Below are 22,917 nucleotides of genomic sequence, written 5' to 3' on the forward strand. Positions count from 1 at the left end.
TTTCATTTAGTAATACTTAAGTTAGTGGTATGCTATAAGCCTGTTCAGGTACAGAAGTATGCATGCTAAGCATTTCACATGTAGCTGACCATAGAAGAGCAGTCATTTGCCAAGCTGATGGATAATTCCTTACTGTAACAGCCTGTCTCCTTTCTGCAGTGGAAGAAGCAGACCAAGGCAAATTGGATCTAGTAAGAACCAGGCTGAAAACCAGCGTGTCGACAAAATACCCATATCCTGCCCATTGTGTCTGAGCAATTGACTCAGTAATTTATTATTGTGTAGCTATGTGAGGAGGGTGGGTGTTCAGTTGGGTCCTCGCCTAAATTTATATTTTTCAAGTCCTAAGCCCCATGTATCAACATATGATATTATTTAGAGACAGAGTATCTTTACAGAAATACTCAGATTAAAACAAAGCCATGAGTTGGGCTCTGCTTTGATATGGTGAGTTCCTTGGTAGAGAAAAAAAAAAAAAAGAGGATTTCTTCAGATGCATGAGTGCGTGGAGACACACACACACACACACACACACACACACACACACACACACACACACGCGCGCGCCCCCATACCTTCCAACATATTTTCATCATGGACTCGGGCTTCCAGAGTGGTTAAGATGTTCCTCTTTAAAGAATGCTTTTGGTAGTTCTGGAAGCCCTCACAAGTAAATATTTCACCAGTTTCCAATGGCTGAGTGTTGTGTTAGTGGGCTTTCCCAATCCCTGAAATTGCTGCCTTGGAAGTGGAGAGTGTCGTCTCTTCAGCATGTGATGTGTGCTCCCGCCTTTTAGGCTCCCTGGTGCTTGTTGTTGCATTATCTAGATTCAAAATTACACCTTCCTTTTAAAATATAGCCAAGCAATTAACCAGCCACACAGCTTTCTCTCAACCAGTACATATTTTTTGAAGAAGAAGAAGACCATACAAAAATATAAATTTGATGTTTTCCTGGCTTTTCAGTGAATATAAAGTAGAACAGAAAAGAAAATTCTCCCAATGACAAAATGTTCTCTTTTTAAAGAAGTCTACTCAGTTTTGAAAGACAGGCAATTGGGAAGTGGGTGTTGGGGTCAGGAAGGTACAGCATGTTTTAAGTAGTCCCATTGTAATTCAACCAGATCCAGCTAGGAATTTAGGGATTCTGATTCTGTGGAGAGGTTCAAGGAAATTGAATTGTTCAGCAATGATAGTTTCCATTTAGTAAGAGCATGTTCTGTACAGAGAGCACAAATGATGGCATCCCCCCCCCTTCCCATGAGCGTACACACTCCCTCCATATGTGCCCAGAGGGATCTGTGTGTGCCCAGCTCTCTGCAGTAGTTACTGGAAGCCACTTGTGGCTGACTCTGCAGGGAACAAGCTTGAGCATAGATTAGATATTTCTGGAATAGAACCACATAATCCTAGTTTTTTTATTTTGTACAAAATCTTCCTTCCTAAAGATTAAAATACATCATAATAAATTCTGAATGAAAAGAAGAGTTAAATGTAAAAACTTTTTTTTTAATTACCGAAACAAGTTGGGGAGGGGGGAAACCAAATATTTTTTTCTGATCTAGAAAGAGCAGGATTTGTTTCCTAGGGTGAAGAAAACACTCTGAAAGTGAATCATAAAGGAGAAAAATCAATATACTAGGAAATTTAACTTCTATGCCTCAAATAAAAATCCAAAGGCAAATGGCAAGTTATGAAGGAATATTTGCACAATATGTCAGTGAGCATTGCTCTTGTTATGTAAGAGTTGTTATACATCAGTGAGAAACATGTCAAGAACCCAAAAGACAAGTGGACCAAAGATGTGCACTATTCATAGAAAACACGCAGATGTCCCACAATATATGAAAAATATACAAGCAATTGAAGGGAGAGCTTCTGCTTTCTCCTTTTAAACCAACCAAGACTCAGTTTGTTCCATGTGTGGAAACAGACACTCTTACATAATACTGAAAGAGTAGAAAACCTGCTCTGCCTCTCAGGAAGCTTAAGATGGAAACACCCTATAGCCCAAGGACACACTGAGAAACTAATCAGAAATTCCACAGATACTGATCTATCAGGATATTCATCCTGGTATTCCTTTTAATACAGAAAAAAATTAGAATGAGCTCACATTAGGAAGACATGTTCAAATAAGCCATGGTACCTTGAGGATCCTCTCATTCCATACTTTACCAACCATCTTCCTCCAGCGTTCATGGAGGTTCTCTGTGCCTATAGCTGGTCGACTGGTGGCTCCTGCTGACTTGTACTGTCCGCTTGTACGTGGCCCACTTAGCCTCCCTCCATCCCACTTCATCTCTTTTTTAATCACCTTCTTGGTTTCTACCTCCATAATCAGTTGTCCAATATTCCTTCCACTTAAACATCAACTTCTAAAAAGAAGCCCCACTAGTGTAGCTGAGTCACAGCCAGTTCTTTGAAGGGACTCCTCAGACTCTCAGTGAGGGAGTAGTGATGTTGTTGCCTAGCGCAGTACACAGCTGCCCAGGCAGGAAACAATCCTGTTTGCAGGAGCTGCAGACCTGGCAGGTAAGATCTTAGCAATGATAGCGTGGTTCCTGACTGCACATTCTCATAGCAAAATACCGCACTGGCCCCAGATTGCTTCTCTGCTTTCTTTATTGCTTTGCTCCGAGGCTCAGAAACCATGATATAGTTCATTTTGTAACCCATTATCTCCTGGAGGGCCTGGTACCATTGTGTTTGCTTGTGTTCAAAACAAATATTTCAATTCACAGCCCAGGCTAGCCCAGAATTCACTGTTTAACCCAGGCTGACTTTAAACTCATTGAGATCCTACTGTCCCAACTTCCTGGGTGTTAGGATTATAGGTATGCACCACCATGCCTGGTCAGAAAGTGTTTGTTGAATGATTGGGTTTCTATAAGAATGTAAGAAAATGGTGAAGCTCAGACACCTAGGGTGGGTCTGGCATGGAGTGGCTGTTCAACAAATGTTAGTTTCTGCCCCCATCCCTCCGCATTTTCCCAAATCCCATTTCTTCTTCATCCACGCAGTATTCCCTTCACTGAGTGATCAGCAGACATGGGCTCGTCACTACTCACCAAACAGTGGGGCATCTTTGTTATCATGAGATTCATTGGCTAGGATAAATGACTCTCCATTCAATGCTTAGATGAGCTCAGCTGATACTCAATTTGTCTAAAGCCACAGTGTGACAAAAGGAGTGAGTTCTGGTGTCCCATAGGGTAGGGTGGCTGTAGTTCATCACAGTCTATTGTGTGTTTTATGAAGAAACAGAAGAGAAGCACCAAAGGCCGGAAACACAAAGAAACAATGAGAACCCGTAAATCCCAGTGATCCTGGTTTGGCCAGTCTGCAGTTTATACAGGTATTGAAATGCCACACCATACTCCATAAGTGCACACAATTACTATGTGTTAATTAAGAGAACAAATAAAAACAAATCTTCTGAACTGCTAATGTCACCTTTTGTGTTAGCTTATCCTCCTGTCTTCAAGCAGGTGACACTTACACTGAAGCTAAAAGCACTTGGTCAGTGAGCACTCAGGACGTCTTCTCCTCCGTCCTTTAACTAAACCTGTGAGGCGGAAATGTTGGGCATTCGGGGACACTAGCTCTCTGGTTCATGGGGTGGGAGAAGCAGGGGGGAGCAGGAAATCACATGTCCTGTTGTAGAGAGGGAACTGAACCTTTGCAATCCAGACCACCTGGATTTTCTTATGCCCTAGTTTGGCCTTTATGAGCTGTGTGGCACTGAGAAAATTGCTTAACATCTCTCTCCATTAGTTTGTTTAGTTGGTTTATTTTTTAGCAAGATGGTAGCAACAGTAGTTAAATTTAGTATGTGCTGATACTTCTATAATAATGGTATGTAAACATAGCCATATAGCATAAAACATTCACTGATCTGGTAACACTTGAATGAAGGGTGATGTGCCATTCTCTAATGAAGAATCTAAAACTTAGGTTTGGGGAAGTGCAGGGCATCTCTAGGGCTACAGCCAAGAGAGTTCCACCCAGCCACTAACATGCCTCACTAATCCTGTTTTGACATTTGATAGCCCATGCTGTCATATTTTTGAAGTATTTCAAGTATCAGCCTTGATGGATTTTAGTCTCACAGGCCCCATGTTGCTCTGTAATTCCATTCTGAAAAGAAAACTCTAGTCTTGACCCACTGAGTGGGTCCGAATATGTATGACCCTTTCTAGAACATGTCTTTATAAACAGTGTTCGTTGGCGAGTAGCAACTTGAAAACCCTTCTTCCTGCATGGAGCATATTGGTAGACTGCTGCTTCCTGACACCCCCTTTTATTACCCCTCAGTAGGGCTGTCGAGATGGGGAGCCGCTCCCCAGAGATGCAGAAGATGCTCAGCAGTGAGCTGATTTCATTGTGCTGTCCCTTTGGATCGGCCCACTGAGCCATTTGTCTATTCCACTGTGACATCATCATGACTTATCTTAGCTGATCGTGCACTTTAAACCTTAGATTGTTCCCCATGGCTCCATGGCTCAGCAATGAATCATTCTTTTCTTCCTATATATTATGACTACAACCTTGATTACTTCCGGAATAATGGGAGAATCTTACCCTGGGCTTTCCTAGGAGAGATCAGAGAATGCCTCAGCAAACGGGTATGAGGAATGTGTAACTGTGTGGGGGTGTTCAGTAGGAAGGCAGTGCCTCTTGGGCATTGCTGCATGCTGTTGTGGCTAAAGGCCAGTGGGGAGGGAGGGAAGCTGGATTTTAGACTTGGTTCTACTAATTCACCACCATGTGTTTCTGGCAGGCTTCTCACCTTCACTAGGGTTCATTGGGAAAGTTAATCCTCATTTATTCATCCACACATTTTTCTTGAGAATATTTCTGAGCTCTGCTCTAATTTGCAAAGTACCACAGACTAGGGATGAAACAATCAAAATGTAGCCTCACAGTTTCAGAAGGTAGAAGTCTAAAACCAAAGTGTCAGCAGGAATGGTGCTCGGGGCCTCTGTCCTCAGAGGGTAGATGATTACCTCCATCTTATTCTCTTCTTGACACTTTCTATCTACATCTGTATCTGTCTCTTTCTAAGTACACTGATTTTATTTGGTTAGAGGCCCATATCTACTTGCAATATGAAATCCACAGAATATGGTCTTGAGGCCGAAGGATCTTGGGTCAAACTAGGAACTAGATTCAACAAGATGATTACACCAGAAAGTGGGATGAGAATCTAAGTGGAATAAGTTAGTGAGGAAAGTGGGGACCACTCTGTACAGACCCAGGAGCTTTGCTGGACGATGGGAAAGTGCGAGTTATACTGCACTGGACATCTCATACTGAATGCCTTGATGATACTAATGAGTGAAATGGTATTTGTGATGGGTATGGTGTGGAATGTGGAGAAATAAAAGCAGTCTCCACCTACAGGGGTCCTAATTTAGAAAGAAAGAAAGAAAAAAAGGAAGAAAGAAAGAAAGAAAGAAAGAAAGAAAGAAAGAGAGGGGGAAGGAAGGAAGGAAGAAAGAGAGAGAGAAAGAAAGAAAGGAAGGAAGGAAGGAAGGAAGGAAGGAAGGAAGGAAGGAAGGAAGAAAGAAAGAAAGAAATAGTGATGTGTGGAACAAAAAAATGTCTCTAAGGCCACCAGTTTGCAATACCTGGACTAAGTGTCCTCCAAGGATCCTTCTAGCCTAAAGGCCTATAGATCTGAGTCGTGAGGACAAATGAATTTCAGGTCATTTCGTGTTGACCCCCTGAGCTAGAAAGAGTCTGGCTTCTCTCTGAACTGGAGCTAAGCATGTATTGTGATTCCCCTGTGGCCCTTCTGTTCTTAATCTACTTGATGTTGGAAGCCACGGAGCTCCAGAGATGGCTCAGCTGTTAAGAGTGCTCTTGCAGAGGACCAGAGCTCAGTTTCTGGCACTCATGTCAGGCACCTCACCCGACAGTGTCGGCTCCAGAGGAGCCGATACCCTCTCCCGGCCCCTGAGGGAGCTCACCTATGCACACACAGACACATGCACATACACATAGATTAAAATAAAATAAATATTTAAAAGCTGGAAGCCTGAGCTACAGAATGAAACGGCTTAGCAGCAGCCTCCATCTATTGTCCAGACAAATATTTGTTAAGCAGTGCCTCCGCCATCAGACACGGCCGTGCATACTAACGGATGAGACTATTTATGACTCTTCCAAGAGTTCAGAGACTGAACAGCAGACAGAGAAACAAGCATGTGTTCTAGTGTTGAGAAGTGTGGTGTGGACCACAGAGGATCCATGCACACCCTAATCTGGGGCATGGTGAAATCAGGAAGACTTAATTGGAGCAAAATAATGCCTGGGCTGAGTGCTATGGAATTGGTTGACATTAGACAGCCCAGAAAGAGGAGGGCTACAGCAGGGCTGCGGTGTGGGATAGCCTGTGCTCTGGTGGTCTGTGCTCAGGCCACTGTGGGGTAGCCTAGGGTCCCTGAGCTCCGAGGAGCAGACATGCTGGAGCCAGGCTGCCCTGGTTCGTACCACAGCTCTTATCCATGACGGTAAATAAGTTTCTTATCACCCTGTCCTTAAATGTCTCTATTGCTAAAATAGACCATAACAGTCTCTACTTCACGGGGCTCCAGTGAGAACTGAATGGAATTAATAGAGCATTTGCCCAGCACCAAACAAGTGCAGAGTTTGATTGAGTTGTCAAGAAACACTTTCAGGAGAGGGTAACAAAAAGAACAGTTTTCCAGGCAGAGACCTGGTTAAAGGCAGAGAGAGTCCCATAGGCAAGGTGCCCAATTAAAGCGTCCCCTGGAGGCAGAGCAAAGGGTTTGCCTGATGGAATCCTGAGGTGAGGTTGGAGAGATAGATTGGAGCAGGACTGTGTGGTGTGGTGTGGTTATTCTTCCTTTCTGCTAATAATAAATAATAAATAAATTCAGGAAGCACTCAAGGCATTAGCTCATAAAAAAAATCACAGACTGTTTGCAGGGATGGGGAGAAGTTGGGATCTTGCTTTGGTAGAGCAAGACAGTCAGGGTATGTGGTGGCCACAGAACAGACTTGTGCCTCAGAGGCATTACGTGTACAATCTTGAAGGAAGTATTATGAAGAGTTAGCATTTGGCATGAATCCAGTGGTATATTGACCCCAAATCACCTGTAATAGTCTGTTTAAAAGATCACAGTCTCTAAATCAATTACAGTCAAGGTAGTGCATTAATTTCTTACAGCAAAGGTAATCCAGCTCAGCCCTGCTCTCCCTAAGGAGCCACTCAATAAGATTTTACTTAGTAAATATTTGGGGAAAGATTGGTGCTGGTGATCTCAACATGTAGATTAATTTCTCAGGGATAGAACTGACATTGCTACCAGCATGTCTTAACCTCCTCCAGCTATATTATGCTTTCTTTGGGTCTCTGACACTGCTAGAATCATCTCAGCTTTATCACCTTCATTCTTGAATTCTACAAATACAATTACATCTGTTCCTCATCAAAGCATAAATACATTTTTAACCCTAGAATCAAGCAGCAAACAGTTGAAGAGTACTTCTAGAGAACCTTGGCTAGGATCTTGTCATTAATATGAAGTTCATCAGTAAGATATCACAGTTTTTGTGAAGAAACTATCTATCATGGAATTTGTCTCCAGATGGTGTTGATAGGGTGCCCTGAAACCCTGCTTCTATTGAATCCCTTCCTGGGTTCTCCATATGTTGACACAGAGTCCATGCAGAAGTCTCTGTAAATGTTAATACTGTCTGAAGGTTTCTGCCAGCTTCCTGCCTTGCTTTTTTCTCAGATGTTTCTGTTTGGCTACCTCAAGGGCTGGGATGCTTCATTATCTCACATCTCTAGATCATGGACTGGAAGAGTTCCAATGGAGATTATTGGATCTATGATAAACAAAACCTCACTAAAGTCATAAATATTGAACAAATTGGCTGTGGAATGTTTCCCTTGTATCAGTGAAGACATTCAGAGCTGTGTTGGCTTGACTGCTAATTCTGCTCTACCATTTTCTCATCACAGTAAAACTAATTCTAAATGCACTATTTACAAATTTCCTACAGATTTACTAAAGCCCACTGTATTCTCTGCTGATCTGCGCACTGGGTTACAAGCCTGGGCGACTTGCGTGACACTTTTTCCAGTGTATTCCATCCACTTCCTCTCCTAGGTTAAGTCAGTGTTCCATTTTCTGAACTCTCAACACATCCTCTGTTTCCTGTGGAAGCTGATTCCGTTGCCTCTGCTCTTTGGGGATGACTGTTAGGTGCCAACAAGCTAGATCTCTTACTCCTCTGTAATTCTATCCGATTTTCTCCTGTTTGTGATTTGTTTTAAATATCACTATCTCATTATCAGTGAGAATGAACAGTTACTGACTTCCCATTCTATGGTAATGACAATGTTCTAAGTGAACTGAAGAAACATCAAATGTTATGTGTGCATACATGCATCTATTTCTGTGAATTTCAGCTTACTTCTTTTGCCTGCCTGTCTCACTTAAGGAAAACATGTATTTCCTTTTAGCCTCTGTCCTTTCGAATCCTATGTGCTTTCTTCTTTGTGGGTCTCCTGACAGAACATTGTTCGGAACACAGAGTCTGTCAGGAAAAGAGTTAAAAAAAAAACCGCTACCTTCCTAGCTAACTGTGGCCCACAGGCTGCTAATTAGTTTGATGGATCAGCACCTGGTCTGGTTATGAATGCTCGAAAGACCATTGGCTGCTGGCAGCTGATTCACGGCTCCCTGAGGTTTGGAGATGTATCAACCTGAACAGATAGAGCTGGCACTTGCTTAGAGGGTAGCTGCAGCCAATTATTCATGTGCTCCTTTGAACTTGACTTGGCTGAAGACTGAACCATGCTTTGAGACACATTGGAGGCAGCTTTTTTCTTGAACAGTGGGTTGCAGCTACCTGGCACACTTACCCTTTGTGGTGCCGTTACAGTCCAGTGACTAATACAAATAGAATTCTACAGTCATCTAAGGTGTGACAGAGCTGTGCTATGTACCATTGCTTCGGTTTTCACTCTTTCTCTGCTCCTTGTTCTGGAGAGATGCTTACAATCACTTTGTCTCAACTTTCTTATTTTAGCAGCACTTTAAAACACACACACACACACACACACACACACACACACACACACACACCTCAAAATCAAAAAAGTATGTTAAAGGAGGCATATGACCAGGGAAGCAGTCTGAATTGGATGTGGGTTTGCGTCATTATTTAGCTATCTTAGTAGATAGCAGACAAGTATCTTAGCCTCTTTGCGCTTCCTAAAGCTTATCAGTAAGTGGGAGAGATCAATTCCTACAGCACAGGGTCATTGGAATGTTCGCACAAAACCGAGTTCGTTTCTTTCATTAGTATGGACTGTACTGCCCATATTGGTCAGCATTAACATTTAAGTGTCTGCTGTGTACTGAGCCTGATGAGCTTGTAAAGGAATAGAAAGTGCTGTTAGCTACCCACCCCCACCGTAAATGAAGAGACCACTAAGAAGAAATGGTCCAGGGGTGAGATTCTAACTCAGCATTAGCTCCGCCGCGCTCATCCTCCAGCACATGCTATCTGTTCCCATTGGTGCCCACATGGATGTGAATCTCAACGTCACTCTGAGACACCAGCCTCCTGTCCCCTGCGGTAATCCAATCACACACCCGAGCACTAGTCAGCTTCTTTGTCTTGACTGAAGGGTTCATGAAGGTGGCCAGGTGGGGAGTGTTCAACATAAACTCCATGCAAGCAGTTCATTCAAAGCTCCATCCATTATTTCCATTTGCAAAAGACTACATGGCCATTACTATCTTTTCCCCTCATGAAGACCTTGCCCTCACCGATGCCTGCTCCTTCTTGGAGCAATCCAAACATCATCAATTGTGCCCAAGATAATGTCACCATGAGGTCTCACTCCACCCTCCCAACAGTGCATCAAGATATTTCTTCCAAACAAATACAGCGATGGGATAATACAGGCAGGCAAAACTCTCCACCTCTTGATACACACACCATCGGATTTCATTCCCACACTGTCTTTAGGAGTATGCATTCCTATGCCATTTTTATAGATGAGGAAACAAAAATGCAGAGCAGTTAGGGAACCATCTCTGTGAACAAGCCCGGCCTTGAATATTTGCTGGAATGATTACTGGATGGTGGATGGTCAAGGGCAGTTCCTAGTGCAAGTCACATAGAAGGCCGTGGCAGCTTCCTCTGGAAATGATACTAACAGAAATAAACATAATACCAGCATCATCCTGGTTGTATCTGTTTCCCATGGACAACATAATGAATACCAACCATGGTGCCATCTATATAGTTTACAAAGTCCAATGAAAACATTGGTCAGGGGCAAGAGAGCCAGTTTCGCCTTCCCACAGTCTGACCTACAGTCAATGAATGACTACTGATGGCAATTCTGATCTCTAGACTGGGTGAGAAGTGTATGCTGAGTTGTCTAGTGAGCAAACCATGTTGCTGAAATCATAAGCAAGGATAGCCCCAACCTATTTACCCCCAAAAGCCACAGGGTGGGGATCCCTCCATATAAAGAATGTGTACCAGCAGTGGGAAAAGAGGCAAGAAAAGGACTGGATGCCAGTCTCTGCCCAACTCCTGTTCATGCCAACTAAATGCTACCCAAGAAAGAAGTAGCAATGGGACAAGCCAGAGAGGAGAGGCCATGTGAGGAACACAAGGTAGAGAACAGGTAACCGGATCTTCATTCCAGGCCACACAGGCACCAAGCACCAGTGTCCCATCAGACTTCCCTTACAACACACAGATTCAAAGTCGAAATTACTTAGAATAAATGGACTGTAACTTCGGAGCCTTAATCCAAACACTGGGCCCTGTATTAGGCAGGGTTCTCTAGAGGAACAGAACTGATTTAATGTGTATATAATATAAAAAGGGTATTTGTCGGATTGGCTTACATGATGGAGTCTGGAGAGGCCAACAGCAGCTTCTATTCCTGATAATGCAGAACCCATTGAGAATGCTTCAGTAGTTTCAAACCAGTGGTGAAAGTCTAAAAGATCCCTAAAGAGCTGCTGCTGTGGAGTCCACATTGGAAGGTCAGTGGAGCCAGGATCTAATGACGGCACAGGATGGCATCAGCAGTGGCAGTCAGCTCAGGGAGAAGAAAGGAAGGTAGCAGGTACACACTGATTTGTCCTCAGACCTCCTTGAGAGCAGGCCTCCCTGCCATCCCCAGTTACTGTCTGGAAACCCCTCCCAGAAATGCCCGGATGTGTCTCCTGGGTAATTCTCAATCCTATAACACTGGCAATCAAAGCCAGCCATCATCAGCGCTCTGAGATAACCCTGGAGCATGGCCACAAAACCAACTTTATCAACAGTAAATACAAAAATAGGATGTTGGTCTAAGAGTACAGAGTTGATGATGTAAGATGAATAAGGGGCTGGGAAATGGTTCAGTGGGTAACAGCTCTTGCTATAAAGAAGAAGCCCTGAGTTCAAGTCTGCAGGATCCACATTAAAAAAAAAAAGTCAGGCAACCCGAGCATTGGGGGGTTGGAGACAGATAGATGCCAGGATCTTGAAGGCCAGCCATCTGAACAGGGAGCGTCCAGTTTATGAAGAGACCTTGTATCAAAAACCAAGGTGGAGAACAAAAGATGATTCCTGATATCCTCCTCTGGGTCTCTGCATGCACACACATAGGCATGTGCACCTGCATACACCATACACAAATGTACATATGCCATACACACACAACACGTGTACAAAAAAAGAAAAAAGGATGAATAAATTTGGAGACCTAAAATAGAGCATAATAACTTACTAATAGTATATACAGCATAATAACTCATTAATAATAATGTATCATGTACTTGAAATTCACTGTGTCTTAAATATTCTCAGTATATACCAAGGAAGAAAGAGGCAAGAAAACCTATACAGGATGATGGATATGTTTATTTGTGGGAGTTATTTCATACATACATTCACAATATACACCTTTACAGGTTTTATTTCCCAATTATATTTCAATAAAGTTGGGGGGGGTAATTCTTAAAATAATCAATGTGTAAAAGCTTCCCAAACCTTTGAATGCTGCATAAACACAAAGTATTATTGCTATCACCATCATTATGTAATAATATCAAGCCCTTGCAAGTTTATAGGGCTTTTTACTTAGTGGCCCCAGTTTTATGAGTGTCAAGGAGAGTGCCAACACTTTCATCCCCCCACTAGGAAGGAGAATTGTCCTCAGTCCAGTGCGCTGACAGTGCTCATGCATTCCGAGTGACAGGGTGAAGCCGGTCTTCAGGGAACATCCTGCCCTTCAAATGCATCTCCCATGGAACACACATGGAGGAGATGCTGACTTCTCAGACCAGAACTGTCTCTTCCCTTCTAAGAGAGAGAAAGGAACGCCTGCCCCTGGGCTTCTGTGGCATCCACTCCTCCCCGCCCACCCCAGCTAGAAAAGCTTCTTTATCCTACACATCTGTTATGCCAGAATGTCAAGGCAGGGAACACCCGGCCCCTTGCACCTTACCTGTAGGTTTGATGGCACACATTTCACTACAGCAGGGTGTTTTTCATATAGGTGAATGTGTTCAGTGATTCAGAGTACAGCAGTTATTAAACAGCTCCCAGAGCTCTATCATAATTGGAGAACGCAGCTGAGAGAAGGAAGAGGCAAATTAGGACATTCTCGCCCTCCATACCCACTAGGAACCATTTAGAGGGAAGCAGTGATTTACTAAATGACAGCCTAATGGCCTGAAAGAGTTAATGGGCTCCCTTCATTACTTCTACGCAGAAAGTCATCATTGTCCTAAAGGGCCTCAGGCTCAGTCCATCTAGAGACCTGACTTTGTGTGGACCCGGGAGAGTAAACAGATTCTCATACCCTGGATGGCAGACCACACCCTGCTGTTTAATAGGAAGGGGCTGGGGTCCCTTAAGGATTATCCCGTCCACCTACAGTCAGAAACTCCAGGGATGTAGACCTATGTTTTGCTTTTCTTTGGAGTCTCTGTGCTGTGAGACAATGAGGGAGAAATACCAGCCTTTACCAAGCTTCAGGCTGGGGAATAGTTCAAGGGAAAGGTTGTTTTACGGCCAAGCTAATACTATCCTTGCGTCCTTGCTTGGGCTAAGACCAGCTTTTGATAGTTTGCTCCAGGATGACACTGAGAACTGGAAATCAATCAATCTCAATCTAAATATCTCTCTCTCTCTCTCTCTCTCTCTCTCTCTCTCTCTCTCTCCCTCTCCCTCTCCCTCTCCCTCTCCCTCTCCCTCCCTCTCTCTCTCCCTCTCTCTCTCCCTCCCTCTCCCTCTCCCTCTCCCTCTCCCTCTCCCTCTCCCTCTCCCTCTCCCTCTCCCTCTGTTTACCTAGTGTGACCTTGAGCCCTGACATTGTTAGGGCATAATTTCCTCATCTGTATAATGGGAGCAATATTAATACTCCAACTTTGCAGACTGTTTCAAAGATGGGACACACACTTGTATATTGTGAATTAGGGAAAATCACATACACTAGTACCTCCTTCATGGTTTCACTTCCCTTCAGTCAGCTGCCTTCCAGATCTATTAAACGGCAAACTCCATAAATAAGCAATCAGTAAGTCTTAAATAACTTTCCATTGCAGCATACTTGACTGTTATTGTTGTTAATCTCTTGCTGTGCTCAATTAATAAATTTACATAGGTAGGAAAGCAAACCGTCCCTGTGGGGATGGTATTAGCTTTGATTCCAGGCATCCACTGGGGTTTGGAATGTACTTCCCCAACAGACAAGGAGGAACCACCATAGCCACGATTATTCAGAGAAATAATTCTTACACTGCTTGATCTTAGAAAAACTGCTTAACTCCTCAAGTCCCCCACAGTTTCTTCATCTGGAAAGAAACAGGGGTGAATGATGGTTCTGTAAGATTCCCAAAGGAGGCACAGGAAGGGTCTGGTATGCTACAGGTACACAAGAGCTCCGTTCCTTCCCTGAGTACCTCATTCCCACACCAGAAACATCTTCCACCAGTGCTCACATCCCTGTTTCCTGGACCGGTGACTTGGGAGAACTGGGCTGCGTCCTCAGGCTGAGTTTTCTGCTCTCTCCTCTGCTTCCTGTGGGGCTGGACATAAACATGTTACCCTGACATGTCCTGTGACTGAAGGTCTCCACAAAAACTGCCCTCTGAAAATATTTCTTCCATTGTTCATCTGATTCTGTTCTTGATGGTTTCTTCATATTGAATGAGATTCAGTCCAATTCTTTTTTTTTAAGATTTATTTATTTATTATTATTATGTATACAGTGTTCTGTCTGCACATATCCCTGCAGGCCAGAAGAGGGCACCAGATCTCATTACAGGTGGTTGTGAGCCACCATGTGGTTGCTGGGAATTGAACTCAGGACCTCTGGAAGAGCAGTCGGTTCTCTTAAACTCTGAGCCATCTCTCCAGCCCCTCAGTCCAATTCTTAATGACATACAGAGAGCTCTCAAGTGCCCTTGGAATTACTGGCCCTATCTTTCAATTTACCAGACCTCTTGGGGTAACCAGAACATTCATCTTTACCTGCTCCCATTGCTTCTCACCATTCTTACTCCATCCAACTCATTTCTAGGATTCATTTGAATGCATCCCTTCCCCTCTGGCCCTCACCTGTCATCGGTATGCACTTCTATCTACATGAGTCCATCCTCACCTAATAGTCTCTCAAAAGCTGACCACAAAGTGGATCTATGATCCACTGGCGAATGAGAAGGCTCCATCACTCATCCACAGTGGTTCACCCAGGGAGGATGAGAAAAGGGATTCTTCTGGTACTACTAAGGAAGAGAAGGACTCTGACCACTGCATTTTCTGCACTGGTGAGCCAGCATTGCCAGGCACTGTTGAGGGCCGTGATGTAGAAAGGTCTGTCCAGTAGTAAAGCTGGTACAAAGCTGAGTAAAAAAATCCTGCAGTGGCTTCCAAATCAGTATTTATAACTTAAGGTGATTCTGAAAATTAAATGAGATAATTGTGTTCTTCTTATTGTAACAGAACGTGGCCTCTGGTATGGATGGAATAAGTGGTAACTTCAGAAAAAGAAATATTCACTCAGTACATGAATTTGTTGTGGTGAAAGTCCAAAAAAAAAAAAAAACCATAATACGTTTCAACTGGTAATGAGCTCTCTGTTGCTGGAAGAAACCAAGCTTTGGTTGTATACCTTGTTAGATACTGAAGAGAAGAAGAGAAGACGCACTGCCAACCAAAGAAGGTTGTCATACTTACATTTAAGTTTCCTTCTGAGCCAGTCAGGACACTTTCAGTGACAGAATCCTTACTTAAAATGGCTTGAGTGAATTAAGAAATTTATGAGTTCGTGGAAGAGATAAAGTCTGCAGGTTTTAGGCATCACCACATCCTGAGCCTCAAAACCTGTCACTGGACTCCCTTAGTCTCTCAGTCCATATTAGGGAGAGTGGAGCTCGCCCACAGATGCCAAGGCCAACACTGGATTCCTCCATCTATCACTCTCTGCACTGTATTTTGAGAGAGAGAGTTTCTCACTCAACCTGGAGCTTATTGATTCAGCTGGCCAGCGGCCCCCAAGGACTGTCGAGCTTGGCTTCCCCAGGGCTGGGATTGCAGGCCCCCACTGCTATGCCTGGCTTTTACAGTTTTAGAGATCTGAATTCAAGTCTTCATATTTGCTTGGGCTAGCCCTTGACTGGCTGAACCATCTCCCCAGGTTCCCACCCCACTTCTTCTTTTTTTTGTTTGTATGTTTGTGACTGATTGGTTTCTGATAGAGTCTCAGGCCTGGAATTTGTGATTCTCCTTCCTCAGTCTCCCCAGTTCTGGAATCATGGGCTTACACCACCATACCTAGCCTCTCACTTAGTGTCTTTGTTTTTTGTTTTTATTTTGTTGTTGTTGTTGTTGTTTTTCTTGATTCTGCACCAGCTTCTCCCATAGGCAGACACTCTCTCCAACATCGTCCTCAACAATATCCAAGCAATGTCAGGTCTATCAGCTCAGAAAACCCAGTGGAGGGAGGGGTTCTCTTTCTCAATAGGCCCGGAAGAGTCCCTGTCCTGACCCAGGTGTATACATACCTCCTCACTTGCTCTGCTGATAATCGTGGGAGAAGGTGTTGGGGGTGAGCTTGGCTGTTGAGTTCTGGTAATAAGGTAGAGTGGCTTCGTAGTCCTGAAGGCTTATGAATTAATACCAGGATGAATTAATTCTCTGGATGGGTAAATTGTGCTATGGGCATGGTGCTAGAGTGTCACATGGGTGCACTTATTTTGTCCTTAAGCAGCACCTTTAAAGACCAATCGCCCTTATTTTGTAGATTCGGAAACTGGAGGTGCATCAAGGTTACACAGTTGCTCACAGCTATACCCAGGCAGACAATCAAGCTGCCCTGGAATGCAGTGCTAAGGCTGTGGGACTTTTCCGTATCATGTTCCAGACTCTGGAATTCCCGGTATGAGTCTCTAGTGTACCTTAAACCTGTGTTTTCTTGACGAAAAGCAGTCCTTGTGGTCTGACCCATTTAACAAGAGACATCCTGGGGAGATTCAAGTGTACCGTCACTTAGTGGAAGAGTCTACCAGAGACCCAGTCTTGCTGCTAGCTTTGGAAGTAGCTGCATCTATTGCTCACTGCTGCTTGGCCAGTTAAAAGTATGAAAGGGTTGAGGCACTTCAGCACCTGTGTTTTGCAGCTGAAACTCAGTCTCAGGGGTCGATTGTAAGCAATGGCTACAAGCAGAGGGCTTAGCTATGGCTCAGTGGAGCTGCATGTGGCTCTGGCCCTGAATGCAGTTAACAAACAAACAAAAAAAAAGTCCCTAGGTCTTAATTCAGGAGACTGGGGCAGAACATTTCCAGCAGATGGGCCTCAGTGTCTACACTCATTCCCCTTGGATTCCAAGCCTGCTTGCCTCCTGGAAAAAGTATAAAGTCCCTTCTGCTCAGGCTGGCTTTTTTCAGCTTGATAGTCAGATCTGTAAATACACTACAGTTAATAGACAGGTCTGTACATCGTTTTAAAATTGCCGTCTAAACAAAGGGACTTTCCTTTTATTATTATCACAATGAAAGCATGATAGGGCAATAAAAATAACAAAAATCTATTGAGTGCAGGAGGCAGTTTATGCCTTATTTGTCTCATTACTCATAAACAAACCTTGCCTTCACGAAAGCGCAATGCTGCTTCTGCGGTGGGCATGCACCTGTAAGGACCACACAGGGTCGTTCAGCACCAAAGCCTTTCCCAGTGCCAGACTCTCCTGAACACCTTCATTCTGTTGCTGCCTTGGTAAAGTCTCTCCCCTAACCCCCTTCTCTTTGTGTCTCCTTCATCGCCTCTTATTTCTATCCTCTATCAAAACATAGCTTTTTTTTCTTTCAAAATCCCCAGCCCTGCTTCCTGTATACTGGGAGGTAAAACTCCACAGTGCGGAAATTCTAAATCCATATTGATTGTACACTTATCTCTGCAGTGGCGTAGTTCTGGAATATCTGTCTACTGAAAACGTATCTGTAGAGTTGAAAAGATTTGTGGGTGGGATTTCCCACAACTTTTCTAATCTACTGAGATTGTATCCTTTGCTGCAAAAGATGGACAGTGTGGTCGCTGTCCATGGTTCTGACCCCAAAACATTCGGCCCTGACTTTATTCTACAGGTAAGAGTGGGTGATGATAATCCACTTCCAAGCCTTGCAACTATCAGGAATCAGCTGATGGTAGATTTGTGTCTCTCTTCTGAGCTCCAGGTTTATACTGTCTGGTGTCTCCTTGTTTCTAGCTGGAGAGAAAGTAGAATTCATCATATCCTAAACTTTCTTTCATTTGCTCGGTAAATTTCTTAATGCCCACTTATCGAAAGAGCTGTGCATAAATACAGGACCACATAAGCAGGGAACTGCACCCCACACATTCTTATAGAGAGATCTATAACTAAAATAATAATTTTAAATGATAAATGCAGTGTTAATGATAGAAATCTTACTATGTCAGCAAAAAGGTACTTCCTAGGCCAATTCAGAGGAAAAGAAATAAATTTAAAAAAAAAAAAAAGATTACCAAGGAAAGTTGCATGTTGGTTGAAATTCATAAATTGTAATGACCCAAAGAAAGTGTTCCACCAGGATTAGAGCCTCACTGTAATTTAACTCCCCATCACTGAACAGCCACCCCATCATTTGAATCATAGGCTTGAATAAACGAGTGGAAGTATTTTCAATCACTATCTTTGGGGGGAATCTCTAATGAGGTATTAAGAATCCTGGAACGGCTCTCTGGACTTCATGCACATGCATGCATACACACCGTTAAAAACAGACATTTGTAAAACTGGCTCTGGCTTTTGGGCTTTGCTGAAAGGCTGAGAGGTACAGGCTTCCTTGTAGCTTTCTCCCTTTTTAATCCCATTCCTGAGACTACCTCTCTGATGTTTGTTTGCTTATCTGATGCATTTCCAGGCTTGTTTTGCAAACTTTGCATCATAATCCTGAAGGACAGATGCCGTCCTGAATATATACGTTTGTGCCATGCATGTTTTTCAATGATATTCCAAAAGTGGTTTTTTCGTTTACTTAAAAATGCTCAAAACAAATGACACAATCCAAGACACAAATATGTAGAGTACAAGGATAAGGTAACATTGAGATAAAAAAAAAAAAATCTTTTTACCGCAATACTTATATGTGGGCATGTCTTTTGATAAGACGTCAGAGCCATTCTCCTAGGCATATAATCATAGGTGGCTGAAGATTAAGTCATGGCTGAGTCTGTGTTATTTCATAAGATTCCATACTTGATTCATGAAAACCTTGATTTCAGGTGGTAAATCTAGAGGGTGTGTTGGGAAAGAAGGGACTGCCTTTGTGTTCATTATCTTCCTCCCTCAGGAAGCCCACACTACACTTGCATAATTCCCCCCACATAACTCCGGATGGGATCATCAACACTACTTGTGCTTTTTCCATGTTCTGGAAATTTTACTAGAACATTAAATCCATTTCTGATTGGGATGACTGTCATTGACACAGATAGGTAAATACCCCTATTCCATTGGAAGCTCTTTTTTTTTAAGGTTTGTTTACTTTTATGTATATTGGTGTTTTGCCAGCATGTAAGTCTGTGCACCACATGTGTGCTGTGCCTGCAGAGGCCAGAATAGGGCATCAGATCCCCCTGGAACTGGGTGTTACAGATGGTTGTGAGCTACCCTATGGATGTTGGGAATCAAACCTAGGGCTCTCAGCAAGAGCAACCAGTGCTCTTAACCATTGATTCATTTCTCCAGATCCTCAGAGCTCTTTAAAAAAAAATCAAACAGCAACCTCAGTACTGTAAGAGGTGTTTAGTTGTTGTTGTTGTTGTTTTATTTTTAATTTAGCTAACTTTTCTAGGTATATTACAGACACTATTGTTACTGTTTTATCTTACATGGTGTCTGAGTTGGGGTTCAGTCAGAGAAGAGAACCAGTAGGATACATGTTCTAAGAGATGCATTGGAAAGGATCAGCTTATGTGAGGGGGGCTCCCCAGGTAAGTCTGAAGTCTGTGAATAGGGCTGTTAGGATGAGTGGGCTGAACTCTTGGGAGCAGGTTCCAACCACTACATTCCTTCTTCATGGAGTCCTCAGTTCTGCTTTTAGAGTTCTGATAGAATCAGATCATTTAAGATAATCTTCTTGAGGTCAACAGACTTTAATTACATCTACAAAACACCTCTGCAATGCCTATGTTAGTGTTTGAATGCCCGGGAACTTTCAGCCAGACACACTACTACACCAGAAAGACCATTACACATAATTACTTTCCTTTCCTCCTAACCACCACTCTCAGAGGCACTTTCCATTATTGTCACGCTCATCTTACAAATTGGAATGGTGAGGCTCCGAAATGTTAGGTAGAGTGTGTAAGATCACAGAACTTTTAAGTGGAATACCCATGACTTGAATCCACAGATGCAATTCCACATTCAGGATCTAAACTGTGCAGTATGCTCCCACCAAACAGGTAAGGTGTTAGACACTGTTCATCTAAATGTCTACAAAGGCACCTCATATCAATGTTTTACATGTTTCTCAGGAAAGTCGCCACCATCTTTGGAACCATCAATCAGTCCTCTGGGTACTTTTTTTTAATACAAAGGAAGAATTTAGGAAGTTAGCATCTCCAATGTTAGTCTATCCAACAGAAGACGATTGTTTTTAAAGAATCATTTTACGTTGAGGAGGTTGCATTCTTGATGACCCATATTGAAACAAGTGCTCTGTTTTTCTCTGGGGTACATGCAGGCTGAGTGTTGGTATCATGGAGGATTGTTTTTGTTTTCTAAATTGTATCATTTTGCAAGGAACACTGTATTACTTAAAATGACTAGAGTATTTTAAAAATGAGAAACATGAGACTTTATAGTCTCCAAATTTAAATGACATAAATGAAAACTTGAATGACTTTTTAGCACAAAAAAAAATTACAAAAAATTCTAACACTGAGTTTCCTGGAGTGCCACAATACTGTGACAAGTGTCTGGACAAGCAACAAGAAACTGTTGCTTTATCCTGCCTCCAGTAAAGATGGTCCTTAGTTGAGTGTCTTAGCCCCTCTAGGGATCAAGTTCCTGGTCTATAATATAAGAACTTTGGGAGCTAGGTCTCACATCTTGAAGCTTTTCTGGAATATAAAAATGTCTAAAGTTTCAATGAGGAGGATCTATTTTAGTTCAGAGCAAAAGTCTTTTCTTCTGTAAATTATTTAATACGTTCCCTCAGGTAGTGGGGGACTACCCATTTATATTTTGTTTTCATTTGATGTGTGTGACTGCTTTGCATGCGTATACATCTATGCACCACATATATGCCTGAGTCCAGAAGGGGTCATCAAATAGGTGTGAGGCACCATGTGTGCTGGGAACTAAACCTCAGTCTTCTTCTTCGAGAGCAGCAACTGCTGAGCCATGCCCAGCACCCCCCCCCCCAATTCCTTTATATTTTAGCGTGCATACCTAGAGGTTCTTACAAGGCTCCATTAGTACCATGCTGAAGTTTATTCACAGACATTTAGCATTTGGCATTCTCTAGTCTTGCTGAATGGGACTTGGTAATGGGCACCATGGACAGCAACTTTTTCAGCGTTGTTATTACCCACTGGCACAAAGGCTGACAGGGAATTAAGTTTCCATTCATTCTCTAGAGGTGGTATAGTCTGGCCTAGAGGTCCCAAATGTTCCCAGCATGCAGAGCACTCAACACGGGAGAAAACCAATAGTTCACATCCTAAAGAGCCCTCAGTTCATTCCTAGCAGATGACATCCCTAGATTGCCCTGTGTCTGGAACCCAAAAACACTATCCACAAGGGAGCAACACTCCAGGAAATAGTATTCCTCGGGTGTTTTCATGACTGTAAAACCAAGAAGACACATTTCCCTCAGCACATGGAGTGTCTGAGCTCCGGGATGAAATACTGAACTATGTGACTTGTCTTCAAAGCCACTGAAAGTTTGCTAATCTCAAAAGGAACTATCCAAAACATGTCCCCTTCCCTTACCCCCCCCCCAAAAAAAGGCAGGTCACATTCATTAGAGAACAGGCAACATACTGTCTGATTCTTTGCCTGTGTAAGATGTAGACGCAAGAGTCTTTGGGCTGGTGATGCAGCTCAGCTGTACAGTGCTTGCCTAGCATCTGTAAGGAGCCTGTCTTCAGTCCCCAGTGCTGGGGTTTGGGGGGAGCCTGCTTTCTTTCCTGATGTAAATGAGAATGTAAATTTCACTTGACAAAATGCTCATACTTCACAAGCCTGGTTGGCTCAGTTTTATGTCCTGGGCCTGTTTCTTGCTAGCAGAATAAGCCCTGGGAACGGTGTGAATCCCACAAAAGCAGGCAGTGACGGGGCAGTGGACAAAAAGTCAACAGTGTTTCTTGTTTCTGAAAGAACTACCAGTTGCTTCTCTCTTTTGAAACTTTTTCATCTGCAAAGTGGGAGTAATGCTGAAACGTAGTCACGGGGTTGTCAGGAGAAAATGAGATAACCCACAGACCCCTGGCCAACCGTGGTGCTCAGTAAACTTCACTTCTTAGGTTCACATGTCTATTTCCATCCCTGAGTTTTTGCAGCTGACCAGAACCTTTGTCTGCCTTGGTTTAAAGGCAATACATGTACACTGGTAAAGTTGAAAAAAAAAAAAAAAGTGAATTATCTTACACAAGCACTGTTAGGAATTTATCATGTTAGCCATTTCCTTAAATATTTCGTTACGATCTTTACACAGATCACAAGGTGCTGTCTACTTTTCTGTAAGAAGGCGACTATTCTCTGCGAGAATCTGTGGCTTCATGGGAGCCTATGTGGGTCACTTACCACTTGCAGGTTTCAGCGTTGAAGAACCTGAGAACTGAGATGAGTGGGATGGCAGACGTGCTCATGGAACCGTTATGGCGTTGTGCAAACTCAGATACACATTATTTTCCATTTGTTTACGTTAAAGAAAACAGACTAGCATTTTCAAAATGGGAGAAACGCCTTGTTGAAGATCAGCACTTCCTTTAATTGGCATAATCTTGAAAAGAAGCCTTGGTCAAAGCAAAATATCTACAACTGTCGGTAGTAGTGAAACTGTCAGTTTGGTGGAAACCAGGGTGGGTGGGTGGAGGTATTTAGTTGAGCCTTATCCAATCCTAACCGAGACCTTTTAGTCTACTGGGCCAATGTTACGCCCGTGGATGCCGCAGCAACCCAAGTCGCACAGGATGGCTCCAGTCCACACAAGTTGAGTTTTACACTGCGGGTGGCCTCTGCGGCGCAAACTCAAAGCAGCTTGGTCAGTGGGAGGAAACCCTGGGGTAGCCTCGGGAGGAGGGTTCGGGGGGGGGGGGGGGGTGTCGGGGGGGGGAGCAGAACCTGCCTTCGGCCCCTCGGTTCACTACCCCTCTCCCCAG

General features: G+C 43.3%; 1 protein-coding gene and 1 long non-coding RNA gene across 20 annotated transcripts in view; one reads left to right on the plus strand and one right to left on the minus strand.

The window, feature by feature from the left end:
• The window catches only part of Anks1b (ankyrin repeat and sterile alpha motif domain containing 1B), a 1,022,809-nt gene that overhangs the window by 856,118 nt on the left and 143,774 nt on the right, over positions 1–22,917 (plus strand). The gene's annotated exons all lie outside the window — the stretch shown is intronic.
• On the minus strand, positions 11,936–14,113 carry LOC118570856. The gene is made up of 3 exons (XR_004943261.1): positions 13,968–14,113; positions 12,509–12,635; positions 11,936–12,363 (listed from the first exon to the last, which is right to left on the minus strand). It is a non-coding gene; the product is annotated as an uncharacterized LOC118570856 (long non-coding RNA).

Source organism: Onychomys torridus, chromosome 20 (assembly GCF_903995425.1).
Source record: "Onychomys torridus chromosome 20, mOncTor1.1, whole genome shotgun sequence".
Lineage (NCBI taxonomy): Eukaryota > Metazoa > Chordata > Mammalia > Rodentia > Cricetidae > Onychomys > Onychomys torridus.